At 38.7% G+C, this 19249-nt stretch overlaps 1 protein-coding gene, 1 non-coding gene and 1 pseudogene across 5 annotated transcripts in view; 1 reads left to right on the forward strand and 2 right to left on the reverse strand.

The window, feature by feature from the left end:
* Nucleotides 1-19249, reverse strand: part of OXSR1 (oxidative stress responsive kinase 1) — a 146661-nt gene that overhangs the window by 32698 nt on the left and 94714 nt on the right. The window lies entirely within an intron of this gene.
* LOC111764770 (small nucleolar RNA SNORA31) lies at nucleotides 9451-9578 on the reverse strand. The gene has a single exon (XR_002797296.1). It is a non-coding gene; the product is annotated as a small nucleolar RNA SNORA31 (small nucleolar RNA).
* LOC139437932 (high mobility group protein B3 pseudogene) lies at nucleotides 12106-12757 on the forward strand (annotated as a pseudogene).

Below are 19249 nucleotides of genomic sequence, written 5' to 3' on the forward strand. Positions count from 1 at the left end.
CCATGAAGGAGTGGGAGGAGGAGACTACCCATCTGCAGAGAAGACTCGTAAGTAGAGGCTCCACGCCCCAGAGGCCGGTGCCCATCCTCCACTGGAGGCACAACCCACCTCAGGAGCTGTTCCGCAGCTGGAATCGAAAGCTCCACTTCCCCAAAACGGGAGAGGAAGGGATGACTGGGCACCGATTTCACCTATGATGAGGAAATTCAGTGGGCTGCAGTATGATCTTGAGAACAGGTAAGGTTTGAGCCTGTCCAGGTCAGAAAGAGGCTCGGAGGTACCATATGAACTCCACGCCTGGCACAAGGGGAAGCAGGGCAGACTGAGGATCCCAGTGCTGGTGGGAATTGGTTTCTTCCCATCCAGATCATACTGCAGCTCTAGCCTAGGCTACAGTGCCACCTCCAGCAGGGAGGAAGCTGCAGGGACCTGCACCAGCCTCTCCGGGAAATTGCCGGCCAAGCCACGGAGGCCAATGATTGCCCCACTCTGGCAGCATGAGACGCCCCAGGCGTTGTTCTGTGGCAGGAATTGGGGGCTCCATTTCCCAGAACCAGGGGAGGAGGAGATGGTTGGCTCCCGATTTTGCCTATTGATTGGGAGATATGGCTGGCTAAGAGATAACCCTCGGAACAGCTGGGGTGAGAACCAGCCCGTCAGAAAGAGGCCAGTAGTGGCTATTCTGACTCTGCCCCCAGCCTCGGGGGAAGCGGGGCTGACAGTTTCTTTCACGCAGATCAGCCTGCAGCCCGCCTAGGCCTCAGCCCCGCCTCTGGCAGGGAGGAGGCTGAGGAGCCCAGCAGCAGCCTATACAGACAACTGCAGGGAACTCTGGCTGGCACAGACTGAAATATCAGAAGTCTACCAGGGCAACTGCGGTCATCTTGGACGCGCACTGCATAGACTGCTGCCCATACCTGCAGCTCCATCCCCGGGAAGTGAAGTTTCATCAGGCTCTCTGAGCAACTAAAATCTAGGCCTGCACAACTTGGATTCTTCCACACAGTTGTGACTCTGTCCCTACTTCTGGCAAAGGAGAAAGGTGGGAGAAGCTTTATTGGTCCCTGGCGCAATGAGGGCAGCTTCAGCCTCCTCCACAGCTTACAGCACCAACTATGTCCTTGGCTCCTACTGCACAACCAGCAAGGGAGAAAGGGCAGGAAGCCCTAAACTATAGAGAAAAACTGCACCCAGAATAAATACTCTAGAAAGCCAGATGCCAAGATACCAACAAAAAATTACAATCCACACCAAGAAATTGGAAGCTATAGCCCAGTTAAAGGAACAAGATAAGCCTCCAGATGACATAAAGGAGTTGAGACAACGAATCGCAGATGTTCAAACAAATCTCTCCTTAATAAGTTCAATGAGATGGCTAAAGAGATTAAGGATATTAAGAAGACACTGGAGGAACACAAAGAAGAACTTTAAAGCATATATAGAAAAATAGCAGATCTTATGGGAATGAAAGGTGCAATAAATGAAATATAAAAAACACTGGAATCATATAATAGCAGATTTGAGGAGGCAGAAGAAAGGATTGGTGAGCTTGAAGAAATGGCCTCTGAAAGTCAACATAGAAAGAACAGATTGAAGACAAAAATGGAAAAAACTGAACAAGTTCTCAGGAAACTAAATGACAGCAAAAGGCATGCAAACACACATGTCATGGGTGTTCCAGGAGAAGAGAAGGGAAAAGGGACAGAAAGAATATTTGAAGAAATAATGGTAGAAAATTTCCAAACCCTATTGAAGGACATAGATATCCATGTCCAAAAAGCACAAGGTACTCCCATCTGAAAAATACAAATAGACCAACTCCTAGACCCATACTCATCAGAATGTCAAAGGCCAAAGACAAAGAGAGAATTCTGAGGAACAGCAAGAGAAAAGCAATACATAACATAAGGGATATCCAATAAGATTAAGTGCTGATTTTTAACCAGAAACCAGGGAGGCAAGAAGATAATGGTCTGATATATTTAAGATACTTTGAGAGAAAAACTTCCAGCCAAGAATCTTATATGCAGCAAGATTGTCTTTCAAAAATGAGGGCAAAATTAGAATATTCACAAATAAACAAACAAAGAGAATTTCTAAGCAAGAGACCAGAATTTCAGGAAGTACTAAAGGGTGTGCTGAAAGGAAAAGACAGGAGAAAGGGACCTGGAAGAGAGTCTAGAAATGAAGATATATCAATAAAAGTAACTGAAAGTGTCAAAAGAGTGGTGAAAATAAAATATGACAGATAAAACTCAAATAGTCAGGAATAAACTTAACCAATGATATAAAGCACTTGTATTCAGAAAACTGCAACTCAATGTTAAAAGAAATCAAAAAAGCCCTAAATAACTGGAAGAACATTCCATGCTCATGGGCTGGAAGACTAAATATCATTAAGATGTCAACTCTACTCAAATTGACATACAGACTTAATACAATTCCAATAAAAATTCCACCAGCATTAGGAAAAAACTGAAAATACGATCATTAAATTTATTTGGAAGGGTAAGGAGTCCTGAATAGCCAGAAACATCATAAAAAGGAAAAGTGAACCCTCATCTCCAGACTTCAAATCATAATACCAACCTACAGTGGTAGAAACAGCATGGTACTGGCCTACAGACAGACACAACAGACCAACGGAACCAAATTTATGGTTCAGAAACAGACCCTCACAGGTATGGTCAAGTGATTTTTGACTAGCCTGTCAAGCTCACACAACTCAGGCAGAACAATCCATTCAACAAATGGTGCTGAAAAAATTGGACATCCATAGTTGAAAGAAGGAAAGAGGACCCGTATCTCACATCTTATGCAAAAAATAGCTCAAAATGGATCAAAAAACTAAAAATAAAAGAACCATAAAACTTCTAGAAGAAATTGGAAAGTATCTTCAAGACTTAGTTACAGGTGGTGGATTCTTAAAGGAGATAAGAGAAGGACTGAGTGGCCTACTGATGTTTAATGTATGTATAAGTTTTAATTAGCTTTACTGTAAAATTGTGGAAATGTATAGAGTGGATGGTAACACACAGTAACAGCTAGTTTATAAATGGGGATGTGACTGAAAATGGTAGCCTAGTTATGTAAATGCCAGTTGACAGAATGCTTGAGAATAATCTAGGAAATGGATAGCACGGTAAACCAACAGGTGGGTGAGAATTGTGGTTGATCATACAGATGCAAGAATGTCCTTTGTTAGCTAGAACAAATGTATATCACTCTGCAGGGTGTTGGGAATGTGGAGAAGCATGGGAAAAATACAGGTGGAGTGATCTAGGGACTTTGGTTGGTAGTAATAAAATAATATTCTTGCATCTATGCAAAAGATGTACTGTGTTGATACTGAGGCAGTATGGAAAATATGAGCCAAAGGTACACTATAGACAAGGCAATAATCAGATGATATTATTTTATCTGTAGCAAATGACACACTACATTGTGGTATGTTGATGGAGGGGTATTGTTTGGGAATTCTGCACATGTGCATGACTGTTTAAAATTCCCGTCATAAAAATATTCTTAACAAATAATTATAGGGTGGATTGGGGGGAAAATTACACCATATGTAAGACAGGACTAGTTAGTAGTAAGATTTTGACAATATTCTTTCATAATTTGTACCAAATGTCTCACAACAATGCTAGGTATTAGTGATGGAGTGATGTATGGGACCCTGTATGATATTATACATGTTTGCTTTGTAAGTTCACAACTTTTACTTTATACTTATTGTTTACGCATGTTCATGTATAAATGATATAAAATAATAATCATAATAGGGTGGGTTGGGGGAAAAATATACCAAATACAAAATACTTTGGTTAGTAGTAATATTTTGAGTATGTTCTTTAATCATCAGTTAAAAATGTTTCACAACAATGCAAGGTATTGGTGGAAGGGTGTTATATATTTGTTATATATACTAAAGGAATAACATATTTAATATATACAACTTTTCCATAGCAATAAAAAAACAATAGGGAGCAGATGTAGTTCAAGTGGCTGAACACTTGCATCCCCTGTATGAGGTCCCAGGTTCAATCCCCCGTACCTCCTAAAAACAAAACAAAAATAAAAAATAAAACAAAGGAAAAAATTCCAATTGAATAAACGGACATGAAATGAAGAAATAAAAATAGGCAATCATCTCATAATTCTATTAAAACAATGAGGCACCAAATTGGAAAAGTACTTTAAAAATAAAAAAAATCAAACTGGCAAATACAAAAATAAAAGGACACTGCTCCATAGCTATATAAATTGGTATGACTATTATGTAGAGCAATGTGGCAATATATAGCCATCACAAACATTAGTAAATATTAAGGACAGAACAGAAAATGGAAGCAAAACAGAATGTGAAAAATAAAGATGTACTTAAAATTTTTATTTTAAATTACATATTTGAAGCCTACAATCAAGTACAGGAACTAATGGAGCCACCTAACTGCCACCCAGATCTAAAAGATATTAACATTTGCCACATTTGTAACAGGGCAGTCTTTTGAGTTGGGGTGTACATAAAAAATTATAGTGAAAACCTACCATCCCAATCCCTTCCTTCTCCCTCCTCAGATATAACCACCATCCTGAAGTCAGTGTGTATTTTCCCACAGATGGTATTCACAAAAAAAACATACAACCATTTTTCTATTTTTTTTTTATTGCAGGCAAATAATGTAATCATTCAAATTCTTCTGCAACTTGCTTTTTTCAGTCAACATTAAGTTTTAAGCTTCATTCATGTCTGAGTTTATTCATGTTTGCACTTTATTCATGTGGCTCGAGTTTATTCATTTAAATCGCAGCATGTTTCCTATACATGTAATTCAGTTTATATCTTACCCTATTATGGTTGTTTACAAATTTTTAAAATTTAAGCAGTACAGCCACCAACATCCTTATACGCCTGCCCTTATGCATACCTACCTGAGCTTCTCTAGAGTAGAAACCCAGAAATGGAATTCCTGGGTCCTGGGTCCCAGATGTCTTTAAAGCAACCACTGCCAAACAGCTCTCCTATCTTGACTGCATAAATTTACAGTCCCCCCTGTATGGTTTGAGAGTTCTTCTTTCTCAAACCTTTGACAACACTGATGTCACTAGAGATTTGGTGATTTTTGTCAATTTGATAGGTCTAAAATAATATTTTTTTTCATTTGCATTACCTAGATTCTTAGTGAAAAAGCATGTTTCCTGTGTCTTTCAGATTTCTTCTATAAACTGCTTATCATATTCCTTATCCATTTGTTGACTGAACTGTTCTTTTATTGATTAGATTTATAAAACACTCTACACATTAATCCATTATTTGTTACATGTATTACAAACATCTTCATCCAGACTGTGGCTTGCATTTTTACTTGTTTCTGGTGTATTCTGTGAAATAGTTTTTCTTTTCATGTAATTAAATTTATCAAGTTGACGCTTTTTGAGTTGTGTAAGAAATGGTTTACTACCAAGATATAAAGATGCTATACTATATTTTCTTCTAAACACTTTTTTAACAGTTGTGCTTCTCAACTATAAAGATAGTGTATAACATTACGGACATTTCGAAACACCTAGAAGTGTTTTGGATCATCAAGTGTTTTGACAATGATCAAGGATTCTATTTGTAATTGTGAATAATTATATCATGAATGAGTACAGAATTATATCAAATGCTCCTTTTGCATCAAGATAATTATATTTCTTTTAATGTTTTAACATAGTGAATGGCATTAATAGATTTTCTAATCTTAAATCATCCTTTCCATTCCTACCCTAATTAGAATATGATTTGTACAGGTTTCAGTCTGCTAATACTGAGATTTCTGCACCTAATTTCATGAGATTGGCCTTAATTTGTCCTTTCTCATACTGACCCTCGCTGGTCTAGGGATCAGAATAGCCTTATAACACAACCAATCCAATGTCCACAGAGAAAAGGTGGCATTGGAGTGGGAAAAGTGGACATGGTGGCTAATGGGTATGGGGAATGGCAGGAAGAGATGAGATGTGGAGGCGTCTTTGGGACTTGGAGCTGCCCTGGATGGTGCTTCAGGGGCAATCACCGGACATTGTAAATCCTCACAGGGCCCACTGGATGGAATGGGGGAGAGTATGGGCCATGATGTGGACCATTGACCATGAGGTGCAGAGGTGCCCAGAGATGTACTTACCAAATGCAATGGATGTGTCATGATGATGGGAATGAGTGTTGCTGGGGGGGGAGTGGTGGGGTGGGGGTGGTGGGGTTGAATGGGTCGTCATATATTTTTTTTAATGTAATATTTTTACAAAATCAATAAAATAAAAAATAAAAAAAAAAAAGAATAGCCTTATAAAATGATTTGGGAAAATTTCTTTTCTTATTCTAGTATAACTGGTATAGGATCAAGACTACCTGCCATTTTTTTGGCAGAATTCCTCCGTAAAACTGTGTGGGTGGACTTAAGTTGTTGTTTTTTTAATGTGAAGTATACATTTATAACTACTGATTTAGTTTCTTTAACGGTATATTAGCCAACCAAAGGGGTGCTGATGCAAAGTACCAGAAATCTGTTGGCTTTTATAAAGGGTATTTATTTGGAGTAAAAGCTTACAAGGACCTAAAGAGTCCAATTCAAGGTATCATAAAAGGTATTTTCTCACCAAAGTCTGCTGCCATGTTTTGAAGCAAGCTAGATGAGGGTTCCGTCTTCGCCTTCCTCGTAAGGTCTGTCAGCCCGGGTTCTTTGAATCTCAGCTGTAGGCTGGAGGGCTCCTTTCTTCCAGGGGCTTCTCAGCTGCTCAGGGCTCTCGGGTCTCTTCAGCTGCAAATTATCAGGCCAATGGCTCAGCTCTCCCTGGGGCTTTAACTATTTGAGCCTTCTCCATCCTATCACACCGCAGGGCGGAAATGACCAAGTTCTTTCCTCTTCTGTGTCTATGGAGCTCTTTTTCTTCCTGTGCCTTCTTCTGTATGGTTTCTTCAGTGAGTGTCCATTTATAAAGCCCACCAAGGGGGCGGGGACTCAAATTGAGTTACACCCTACTGATGTGTCACATCAAAGCCCTAATCTTAACATAATTTAATCAAAGACATCTCAGCTGACTCTAATACAATCAAAGGGGCTCGCACCCAGAGGAAAAGACCAGTTTACAGTCTCTTTTTGGAATTCATACATAATCTCAAACTGCCACCAATGCCTACAGTTTTCTATTCGAGTCACTTTTTGTAAACTGTATTTACTCTAAAAAATTGCCAATTTAGGCTTCACATTCATTCACATAAAGTTATTTGATTACTGCTTATGATTTTTTAAAAAACTCTACAGCCTCTATAGGTACATTTTTCTTCTATTTCTAATAAAGTTTGTGCCTTCTTGTTCTCATTTTTTTTTTGGCTACTCTTTCCAGCAATTTTATCTATTAATAATTTTTAAAAATTCAACTGGTGGTTTTATCCTTTCTATTAGGCCTTCCTTGTCTATTACATTTACTTATGTTATTATTGCTTTTTTTATGTTTGCTTTCAATTTAGTCTATTGAATATTAAGATTTTAGTTTTCTCAAAGTACTTGTTTCTTTGCAATGTGATCGATTTTGTAAATGTTCCATGTGTGCTTAAAAAGAATGTGATTTCCTATTGATTTTCACATGTCCATTTTATCAAATTTGTTACTTATCTTCAAATTTACTAAATCTTATTTCTCTGGTTGGTATACCAATTTCTGAGAAGCAAAAAACTCTCCTTCTATGACTGTCGATTTTTTCATTTCCCCCTTGTAATTTATATAACTTAAGGGTATGTAATTAAGTACATATAATTTCAGGATTATTGTATCTTTCCAATGTTCATTTCCTTTTATTATTGCAAAACAAACCTTTTTATCCTTAATAAACGGCTTTGTTGAAAAGGATTATTTTGTCTGATGTTAACATCAGTACCCCTACTTCCGTTTGGTTAGAATGTGCCAGTTTTCCTCATTTCTTTTCCTCTTAATCTGGTAGGGAAACATGTGGCTCCGGCGACTGAGCTCCCACTGCCACATGGGAAGTCTGTGGATTGGTTCCTGGTGCCTCCTAAAGGAGACAGTGAGCTGGTGTGATAGGCAGGCGTGGCAAGTCAACACAACAAGATGATCCAACAAGACATAAGAAGAAAAAACATAATGAGAGACACAACAAAGCAGAGAGCAGAGGTTCCTGGTTCCTCCTAAAGAAAATGAACAATAGAGTGTGCTGACGCAACAAGATGATTCAACAAGAGACACAAAGAAAAAGATAATGAGAGACACAACAAAGCAAGGGACGAGGTGGCTCAAGCAATTAAGCTCCTTGCTACCACATCAGAGGTCCTGGGTTCAGTTCCTGGTACCTCCTAAAAACACAGCACACAACAAGTACAAACAACAAGGGGGTAGGGAGAAATAAATAAATAAATCTTTAAAAAAAAAAAACCCATCAAGGTAAATTTTAAATGTTAAGATTTATGATATATGAACTCAAATTATGCCACCACACTAATGTAAAAAATAAAGTGGCACATGGTGAAACTTAAGAGAAAACTGATCCGCAGTGGTAATAATTTCCCACCGTGTGCCCCGTCCCCTTGTCCTAAAACCTAGCAAAAGGGTACTGTATCTCTCATTACTGTAGTGCGGGGTACTGAAGTTATATAAAACATACATACATCAATCTGTTTCTTGGAAAGTATCTGTTAGGTCCTGCTGGCTGGCTAACAGGCAGAGAGAATTAAGATCAATGTACTTCATGTTTTGCACACAAATGCAGTTTGTGTAACCACATGACTTCATAGTTGTGATCTCCAAAAGAAGAATTTCTACCTTTTATCTTTTTCTTGGAGTTAACGTAAGAATCTGAATCTCTAAGCTTTTGAAGCATTTTTGATAGATGGTACAGTAAAAACATAGTAGTAATGTTTTATCCATTAAGCAAGTGTTTATTTTTCCTTATGTACTCTCAAAGGTAACTTACTTGTTCAGCTCAGTGATATTACAGCTGGAAAAAAATAATTCATTAGCAAAAGGAGACGTAATCTCAACCTAAGAAATCAGAAATGTATCTATTATTTTTAGTTAAATATTTGAATTCTAACACTTTTCTATATACAGAAGTATTCTGAAGGTTCTTCATAAAGGCATTATAAGGAATTCAGGATATCATAATTACTTTCTAAAGATTTGACATTTGACTGTAGTATCATATGTTGGTTAATTTCTTGATAAGCCCCATGACGGAAAGATTTAAAAGATGAAATTAAGAAAAGTTGGAAGAAATTAGATTATCAGGTTCTTTTAAACTGTTATATGTATCTTGCTTAAGTTTTTGTTCATTAATTTATATCCACCTAATTACATAAAGCAAATTTAGATGGAAAAAAAAAAAGGCTATTCACTCTTTACAAGTTTCTAAGTTTCAGCAAAGATTATTTCCCCTTTCCCCATTTTTAGAATTTCCTGTATTCCCCCATTCAATCTTGGTTGCTGCAACCACACAGAAAACACGAGGACCTTTTTTTCTTGCATCTGTAGTGGAAACCTTCGCAGCTGACATCAGTTGCTCCAGGTCTGTCAGAGATGCATTTTCATGTACATTCTGAGACATGCAACCTTTCAGATACAATATACTGATACAAGTTACTTTCTACTCTGTCCAGCAGGTCCTCCACATTGCCTCTGCAATTTCACCTCCAAAAGCAGGGCAGGCAGGCCTTTCCTGTAAGGGCCACATGGTGATCATCTAAGGTTCCAAGGCCCTATAGTCGGTCGCAACCGCTCTACTCTGCTGTAGTGTGAAAGCAGCCGTAGACAACTGCATTAGTCAGCTAAAGGGGTGCTGAGGCAAAGTACCAGAAATCTGTTGGCTTTCATAAACGGTATTTATTTAGGGAAGAAGTTTAGTTACCAGGCCATAAAGAGTAAGTTACTTCCTCACCAAAGTTCGCTGTCCCATGCTGGAGCAAGACGGCTGCTGATGTCTGTGAGGGTTCAGGCTTCCTCTTCCTCCTAAGGCTCCATGGTCCCAGCTTTCTCTGATCTCAGCTGTAGGTTGGCATAAGGCTCATCTCTCTCCCTGGGCTCAATTTTTTCCAGGCTTTCTCAGCTGTTCAAGTCTCAGGTTTTTTAAGCTGCAAACTATCAAGTGAACAGCTCGGCACTCTCTCCAGGGTTCCAGCATCGAAAACTAAACTCTGGGGAAGCGGACATGGCTCAACTGATAGCACATCCGTCTACTACGTGGAGGGTCCAGCATTCGATACCTAGGGCCTCCTGACCCATGTGGTAAGCTGGCCCATGCGCAGTAAGGAATGCCGTGCCCCACAGTGGCGTCCCCACGTAGGGGTGCCCCACACGCGAGGAGTGCGCCCCACAAGGAGAGCCGTGCCACATGAAAAAAGCACAGCCCACCCAGGAGTGGCACCACACACATGTAGAGCTGACGCAACAAGATGACGCAACAAAAAAGAGACACAGTTTCCCAGTGCCGCAGGATAATGCAAGTGGACATAGAAGAACACACAGCAGACCAACACAGAGAACAAACAACGGGGGCGGGGGAGGGGAAATAAATTTTTAAAAATAAATAAATCTTAAAAGAAAAAAGAAAGTGAAAAGAGAAAAAAAAAAACTCAGCTCTGTTCTTCTCCATGTATTTACTTTCCTGTCTTTGATTGGCCATCTGTTTATACAGCCCACAAAGGGGGTAAAGGGCAGGGCAGGGACTCAAACCAAGTCGCCCTAATGACATGATCAAATAAAAGCCCTAATCTTGATTTAATAAAGTAAAAGTGAAACCTTTGATCTAATACAATCTAATACGCCCAGAGGTACAGACCAGTTTACAAACACAATCCAATATCTATTTTTGGAATTCAAAAACAATACCAAACTGCCACAACAATCCATAAACAAAAGAGTATGTTCCAATCCAACTGGACACTGAAATTTAAATTTTATATAATTTTCACATCACAAGGTATTTTGATATTTTTCAAACATTTAAAAACATAAAACCATCTTAGTTCAAGAGATGTACAAAAGCAGGTCATGAGACAAGCCAGTTTGCCTGATACCTGTTCTAGTTACCGTATTATCCCAGTGCCAGGAAGTTTGCCACATTCATTCCAAGAGACTTCTAGATTTCTCTAGAACTTGGTTCTACTTGATTTATGGTTAGTAAGCTCAGACAATATTTAGTTTCCAACTGTATTACAGAGTCTCTTTTATTCTTTTGGTAAACTCATCGAGAGCCAGCTGCTTCCATTTGTAGATGACAAAACGTATAAAAATCCACTTCAAATGATGGCACTGCGGGAAAAAACTTTGGCCCAGTGGTTAGGGCATCCGTCTACCACATGGGAGGTCCACAGTTCAAACCCCGGGCTTCCTTGACCCGTGTGGAGCTGGCCCATGCGCAGCACTGATGCGCGCAAGGAGTGCCGTGCCACGCAGGGGTGTCCCCCACGTAGGGGAGCCCCAGGCTCAAGGAGTGCACCCCGTAAGGAGAGCCGCCCAGCGCCAAAGAAAGTGCAGCCTGCCCAGGAATGGCGCCGCCCACACTTCCCGTGCCGCTGACGACAACAGAAGCGGACAAAGAAACCAGATGCAGCAAAATAGACACAGAAAACAGACAACCGGGGGAGGGGAGGGGAATTAAATAAATAAAAATAAAATCTTAAAAAAAAAAAAAAATGATGGCACTGCTATGAAAACGGTCTCTCCCTGCAACTCAGAAGTAAGACGTTTTGTTCGTTTTTACACTCCAGTCCCAGAAGTAGGTTAACTGTGGACATAGTTATCTGAAGACAGTCTTACGCTGTGCAGCAGTTATCTATAAACAGGCTTTAGCTTCTCCAGAAACACTACAGGATGAATTTAAGTATATTAAACTAAGAGGCATTCTCTCAAATGAGTTTAAATCCATTTTTTCATTTTTAGACAACCTACGCACAGGACACGTTTTTCTTAAAAACAATGCCCCTGCTCCAAATAAATCAACATCAGTATAAATGAAGAGATAGCTCCCGGGGAAGCAGCTGGCGTGAGGCTGAGCGCACTGAGCCACATGTCATGCCCTGCACTGCCCAGACCAGCGAACAACACCGTCAGGATGGCTGAAAGTGACCCCAAGAAACCAAAGGGCACGATGTCTGCTTACACCTTCGTGTGCAGACGTGTTGAGAGCAATGTAAGAAGAAAAACCTTGACGTTCCTGTCAATTTTGCAGAGTTTTCCAAGAAGTGCTCTGAGAGGTGGAAGACAATATCTGGAAGGAGAAATCGAAACCTGATGAGATAGCAGAGGCGGACAAAGTATGCTATGCTCAGGAAATGAAGGATTACGGGCTAGCTAAGGGAGGCAAGAAAAAGACAGGTCCTAATGTCCCCAAATGGCCACCATCTAGATTCTTCCTGTTCTGTACAGAATTCTGCCCCACGATCAAATCAACAAACCCTGGCATCTATTGGAAACATGGCCAAAAAGCTGGGTGTGATGTGGAACAACCTGAGTGACGGTAAAAGCAGCCTTACAACAATAAGGTGGCAAAGCTGAAAGAGAAGGATGAGAAGGATGTCACTGACTCTAAGTCTAAAGGGAAGTTTGATGAAGAGAAGGGTCCTGCTAAAGTTGCCTGGAAAAAGGTAGAAGATGAGGAGGAGGAGGTGGAGGAGGAAGAGGAGGGGAAGGGGAGAGGGGAAGGGGAGAGGGGAAGGGGGCAGGAGAAGGGGAGGGGTGGGAGGGGAGAAGAGGAGGCGGAATAAAAACGATTTCTCTGTCCTGTGAACACCTTCGAGCAGGGGAGCCCCGCCATGGACACATCTCTTGTTTAGATGTGTCTGTTGCCCTCATTAGGTTTCATGACAGAACAGGATCATCGTCATATGGCAGTTTCTCAGTGTGCTCTAGAAATTGTCAGTACTTTACATGAAGTGGCCATGGGTGTCAGGAGCACCCTGTAACTATATCAAAGGTGTACATATTTCCAAACTTTTTTTTTAAGGTATCAGGGCCAGGGACTGAACCCAGGACCTTGTATGCAAAAAGCCAATGCTCAACCACTGAGCCACATCTGCTCCCCTGAGTTGGTTTATTCATGTGTTTGCTGTTTTTTTGTTTTTAGGAGGTACCAGGAACTGAACCCAGGACCTCCTATGTGGGAAGCAGGCATTCAACTGCTTGAGTCACATCCGTTCTCTTCAAACATTTTTAAAATGAAAAGGCTCTCTCATGCTCCCCTCACTCTGTGCACTTCACTGTTGGTGAAACAAGGCATTTAAAGATGTTTCTGGCATTTTGTTTTTGTTTTTTAAATTCCTTGCCCCCCCCCCATGGCTCCCTCATCTGTTTGCTCATTACTTTTGCTTGTTGTTTGCACTTGTCTGCTCGTCATCTGTTTTTTTCTTTAGGAAGCACTGGGAACTGAACCCAGGACCTCCCATGTGGAAGGCAGGCACTCAACTGCTTGAGTGACATCTGTTCCGTTCCTTTTGTTTTTGCTCATTGCCTACTTGTTGTTTTTGCTCGATGAATGTTCATTGTTTGTCTTCTTTAGGAGGTACCAGGACCCGAACCCACAACCTCCCTTGTGGAAGGTGGGTACTCAACTGCTTGAGCCACATTTGCTCCCTATTTTTGTTTTTTAATTTGTAAGGTAATGTTCACTATGGTTTTGGGCTAGAAATCTTGTTGTCAACTGTACTTATCCACAGTTTGTGAAAATGAATGCAATGAAGAAAATTCCTGGGTGCTCCATGCTCCGTGTTGAGGTGGTGGTGGAGATGCCTTTTGCAGGGCTATGACTCAGGATGTGCACTGGCATGCTGGACCTGCTGACACTGCAGTGGGCATCCATTTAGCTCCAGGTTGTTTTGTTTCTGTATATAGTGACACAGCATTCTGCTGCCATCATAGCTGTGGAAAAGGGTGGGGGGATCAGCTGGTATGAAAAGTGTTTGGATTTTTTTAGTTAAGTGCAGTAATTTGAAAACTTTTTAAACAAACTGTATAACTCTTCATTGTCAGCAAACTGAAGAACTGCTACAAAGTTCAAGAACCTTCTTCAGTACGTAATACAACTTGCAACATTCTGTTAATTTTTTTATATGTTCAGAATGCTGACATGTTTTTGAAGTTAAATGGAACAGTATTACATTAAAAGAATAATAATAAAATAAAGAGTTCAAGATGGCATCAGTCCATTTAAATTCTGGTATGGTATGAATGAAAAGCAGCAGCCAGTTATGACGACAGGTGACAGACCCAAAGTAACTGCCAAATATGTTACTGTTTCTCCATTTCTAAAGCATCCTTAAAGAAAATGCTACGGGGCCACCCTATCCTCATGAGAACAACAATACCATCTGGAATCATGTTTTCACCAAAAGAACTAATAGCTGTTGAAATTAGCAAGGATGTGCCTGCTTTGTTCTGCAGCCCCTGTCATAAGAGATTTTTATTCTTTCTGGTCTCTGTTCTTCAAGTTTGCCTTTGATTGATTTCATGCAATCTTTGATGTACCTCTTGAAGGCTTCTTTCATGAAGCTGGTTTTCCTGCAAGTGATGGTTCATGACAATATCAACAGAAGTACTGACTGTGCTTTCGGTACCTTCATCCTTGTTGGGGCCCTCGGCAGAGCTGTTTCCACCAGTGAGCACGTCATCTGTCCTACTGATGGTCTTTCCCTCCACCTCCAGGCACAGCCCAACAGGGATCTGCCGGATCTTGTAACTGTTGGGGAACATCTCATCATGGCTGATGAGGTCCGGGAAGATGATCCTGATGGTGACTGGAGGGAAGTGTCAGCAGCGCGGCAGGAGCCCTGAGCATGGAGTGGTGCTGGGGGGTGGGGGAAGAGGGCAGAAAAGTCACGCTCACTCTTAAATAACAGTTTGACTAGATGGATACTCTGGGTTAAACTATTTTCTCTTAGTATTACCCACTATATTCTGGCCTCAATTCTTGCTTCTGGGGAGTGGTTGTCAGTCTACGTGCTATTCTTCAATTGGTACTCCGTTCCCTCAGGTTGCATTCAGGCGCTTCTCTGTGCCTTTGTTACCAGTACTTTCACAGGAATGTACACAAATTGGGGCGTGGACACTGCTTGGAATTTGGGAGAGGGATGGTTCTTTAATCTGAGGATATAAATTTTCATTAATTCTAGAAAATTCTCAGCCATTATTTCTTTGAATATTGCTTTCCCCCCAGTCTCTTGTCTCCTTCTAGAAATATCACATAGGTATATGTGTATGTAAATACATAGAGACACACACACACACACACCCACCCCTGAATCTTCTCACTCTATCCTCCAAATACTGTTCTTTCTTTCATATTTCCATCTTTGATCTTTCTGTGCTGCATTCTGAGCAACTTTCTCAGTATAGAGTAGTGTGATTAAAAGCAGCACTCTGGAGTCAGATTGCATGGGCTGGAAATCTAGTAGCTATGAGACTTTGGGCAGTTACATAACCTTTCTGTGACTCAATTTCTTCATTTATAAAACAAAGATAATAACTGTGCCATTCCCATAGGGTTACTGTGAGAATTAACAGGGATAATATATGTTTACAACAGTGACTGGTACCTGATGAATACTCAGTAATTATCCACCTTTCTTTGTTTTATGGACTACTGTTTTTTATATATTTTTAACTTAGAAATGGTCTTTAAAAGTTTTAATTTTGGTTTAAAAACTAGATTTTTTTTATAGCTTCCAGGTTTTTTCTTTAAACCTTTTTATTTTGAAATAATTTTAGGCTTACAGAAGAGCTGCAAAGATAGTAGAATGTTTCCAAATATCCCTTACCAGCTTCCTTTAATGTTAACGTTTTACGTAACTATTGTATAATTATGAAAAAATATACTAAAAAATAAAACGCTGATACAATACTACTAACTAAACTACAAATTTAATTCTTTTTTCCTCAGTTTTTTTCACTAATGTCCCTCTCCTGTTACAGGATCTCCTCCAGGACACCACGTTGCATTCAGATTTCAAATGTCCTTCGTCTCTTTCAATCTGTGACAGTTCCTGGTTCTTTCCTTGTCTCTTATGATCCTGATACTTTTGAAGAATACTGGTCAGGTATTTCATTGATTATCCCTTAAATTGATGTTTTCTTATGATCAATTGAAGACACGGATTTGGGGAAAGAATACCTTGGAAGTGATGTGCCCCTTGGAAGTGATGTGTCCCTTTAAACATAATTTGTTAGGGGATACAAAATATCAATGTTTTATGACTGTTAATATTAATCTTTATCACTTAGTGAAGGTGTTGACTACCAGCTTTCTCCATGGCAGAGTTACTACTTTTTCCCTTTCCATACTCTATTGATCAGAAGCAAGTCAAGAAGTCTAGCTCACATTCAAGGGAATCTATTATGTTTTACATTTCAATTACTGCTTTGCAGCCAGAAGACCCTGTACAAATCCTGAGTGTGTACTTCATTGGGTGTGTCTCTGAACAAATCATTCAATCTCTGAGTTTAATTTCTTCATCAACAAGACTGGAGAATAATTATCTACTTATAGGTTTATTATATGAATAAAATGAAATAACTGCCATACACAGACATGTGTTTAGTTAGTTGTACAGTAGTCAGTCAGCCAGATCAATATAAGAACTTTGAAGCTCATATTTGAAACTCTATTTTAATGATGTTATAGAGAAAGTTTTGTCCATTGTATAGTGTTCCTTTCCACTGAAGAAATTCTTATCTGGACTACACATCAAGAATAGTTTCACTTCTCTTCTTACGTTTTAATAATATGGATTTGGTTTACCTCCTTTCAACTAGCTTTAGTAGAAAGCCTAGAGACAAATGGGTCCATCATTATCAGGTATGCACTTTATTATGTTCCTTTAGGTCTCATACATGGCTCTATTTACATACTCATCATTGTAGTTTTTAAAATTTTCTCTCACTTTTCATTTATGTTATTGTGTATTAAGTATTTAAGCTGCCTTTTAGTCTTTCTGAAATGAAACAGGATAAAGGAAAAAGTAAATTAGTTATTAAATAAATGAGCAAACATATTTTAAACAGTTTGCACAGTGCCTGACCCATAGAAGGTACACAAAAAGTCAGTTTTATATCTTTAAAAAATTTTCAGTTACTATGTTTTTCATTTCTATAAGTTCTACTTGATTCTTTTTATAAGAATCATATTCTTTTCTTATGGTTTTGATTTGTTCTTTAATAATTTTAATTATTTCAAAATACTTATTTTATATCTTTTCAGAAATCATTGCATTATCAAATACACTTGGATCACTAATCCTACTGCTTACTGCATCTTTTGACTCTAGTCACAATGGAGCATTTTATGTGAGAATTCCATGGGACAGACAGTTTTGAAAGTGTTCTTCCAGCACAGGTTTGTGACTGCTACTGCCAAAAATAAAACAGGCTTGGCAATAACTTGTTTTCAGATCTGTGGGTTTCTGGTTAACAAGAGTAGTATAACGTAAAATTCAGATTCTAAACCTGGATAATGTCCTGATCAAAGGGCTTTATACTATTCAGGGGAGATTTTTGTTGTCTCTCTGTGCAGGTAGACAGATTTTGTTTCTGATCTACCCTTTTACTAAGGATGCAGACTTCTCAAAGTCCAAGCTTTACACAGGGATCTTACTTCAAAATCTCTACTGGAGGAGCCCCGAATCTTGTCTTCAGTCCCCACACGGGAGTTACAAAGTCAAGCCAGTGGTTTATTGGAAAGAACAGTGTCTACTGAGGGCAGCAGCAAGATCATATTTCTTCTCTAATTTATGGATTCCCTATTATTTCTGATATTTGAGGATCTCCCTTTCTTCCATGTATACCTTTGTTTTTTCAAATTCAATACACTATTTCTGGCACCTAAGGATGTTCATTTCTTACAAGTAAACCTCAATTTTTTGTAAAGTTCAATACATTTTATCTAGCATTTCTAGATATTTGTAAAAAGAGAATTTTCAGTTATTTTAATTAACAAACTTGGCAGAACCAAAGTATTTCCTATCTTTTTAAACATTTACCCAGAAAGAAACAAATTTTCCAACATGGGTTTAAACTTTGTAGCTTCTGTTTTTTCTTACACTTTCAACAATATTTACAACAGTAAATTCTGAAGCCTTAGTAAATATACTAAAGACAAGGGCAAAATGTCAGTTAAAACCTTTTTCTTTCACTGACTATTAGAGAATTAAAGAACTCATGGTATTAGGAAACTGAGTAGACTATGTACATAAAGCAAAAAAATAAGTAAAGTAGGATTAGAGCCCTAAATTAGGAATCAGGAATTTTTTTCAAGGTCCAGCACTATGACAAGGTATCTAGGTGATTCAGTATACTCAAAAATAAAATGTTTTATTAAATGATCTCCAACATTCTATGATTCTGTTTCATTGATAAAGATATACATATTAGATATTTTATTTGCTTACTTATCCAATCTGCCTAGTGTTTAAAAACTCCTTGAATTTTTTATTTGAATATTTTTCAAATAAGGAAATTGGTATGGTTATTTGACATTAAATACATTTGCTATGTGTATTATTTTTGCTATTAAAATTGTTAACAGCATTAAGATATTTGTTCACTCAAATCTTTTAAATGAAAGAAAAAAATTGAAAACAAGTCTCTCCCATTAACCTGGCATTATAGTCACGGAAAGTTCACAACATTACGGTTTTATAATCATTAAGAGATTAACCAAGAAATAGCTGAACTATTTAGGGTACACTACACATTGAAAAGAAGGGAGAAATTCATTCATTCACTGCTAATCTAGTACAATGATCTCTGCATACTTTTTCTAATGCTCATACTTAATTCTTTTGAATATGCACAAATAATTCCCTGTGCATATAGGTATAATTTTTTTTGCATTTTTTTTTAATTAGAAAAGTTGTGAGCTTATAAAACAATCATGCAAAATGTACAGAATGCCCACACATCATCCAACCAACAACACCTTGCATGTCTGTGGAATATCTGTTACAGATTATTGAAGAATATCATCAAAATATTACTGCTAACTATAGTCCATAGCTTACATTTGGGGTATTTTCCCCATAAACCTGCAATATTTGTTCTATTTTTTAAAGTAATACATGTATTTTTTTTAGAAAAGTTGTGAGCTTACAAAATAATCATGCATAATGTGCAGAATTCCCATACATCACCCCTCCACCGACACCTCACATTATAGTAAAATATTTGTTACAGATTATGAAAGAACATCATCACATTATTACTACTATGGT

The sequence above is a fragment of the Dasypus novemcinctus genome, chromosome 31, assembly GCF_030445035.2.
Source record: "Dasypus novemcinctus isolate mDasNov1 chromosome 31, mDasNov1.1.hap2, whole genome shotgun sequence".
NCBI lineage: Eukaryota > Metazoa > Chordata > Mammalia > Cingulata > Dasypodidae > Dasypus > Dasypus novemcinctus.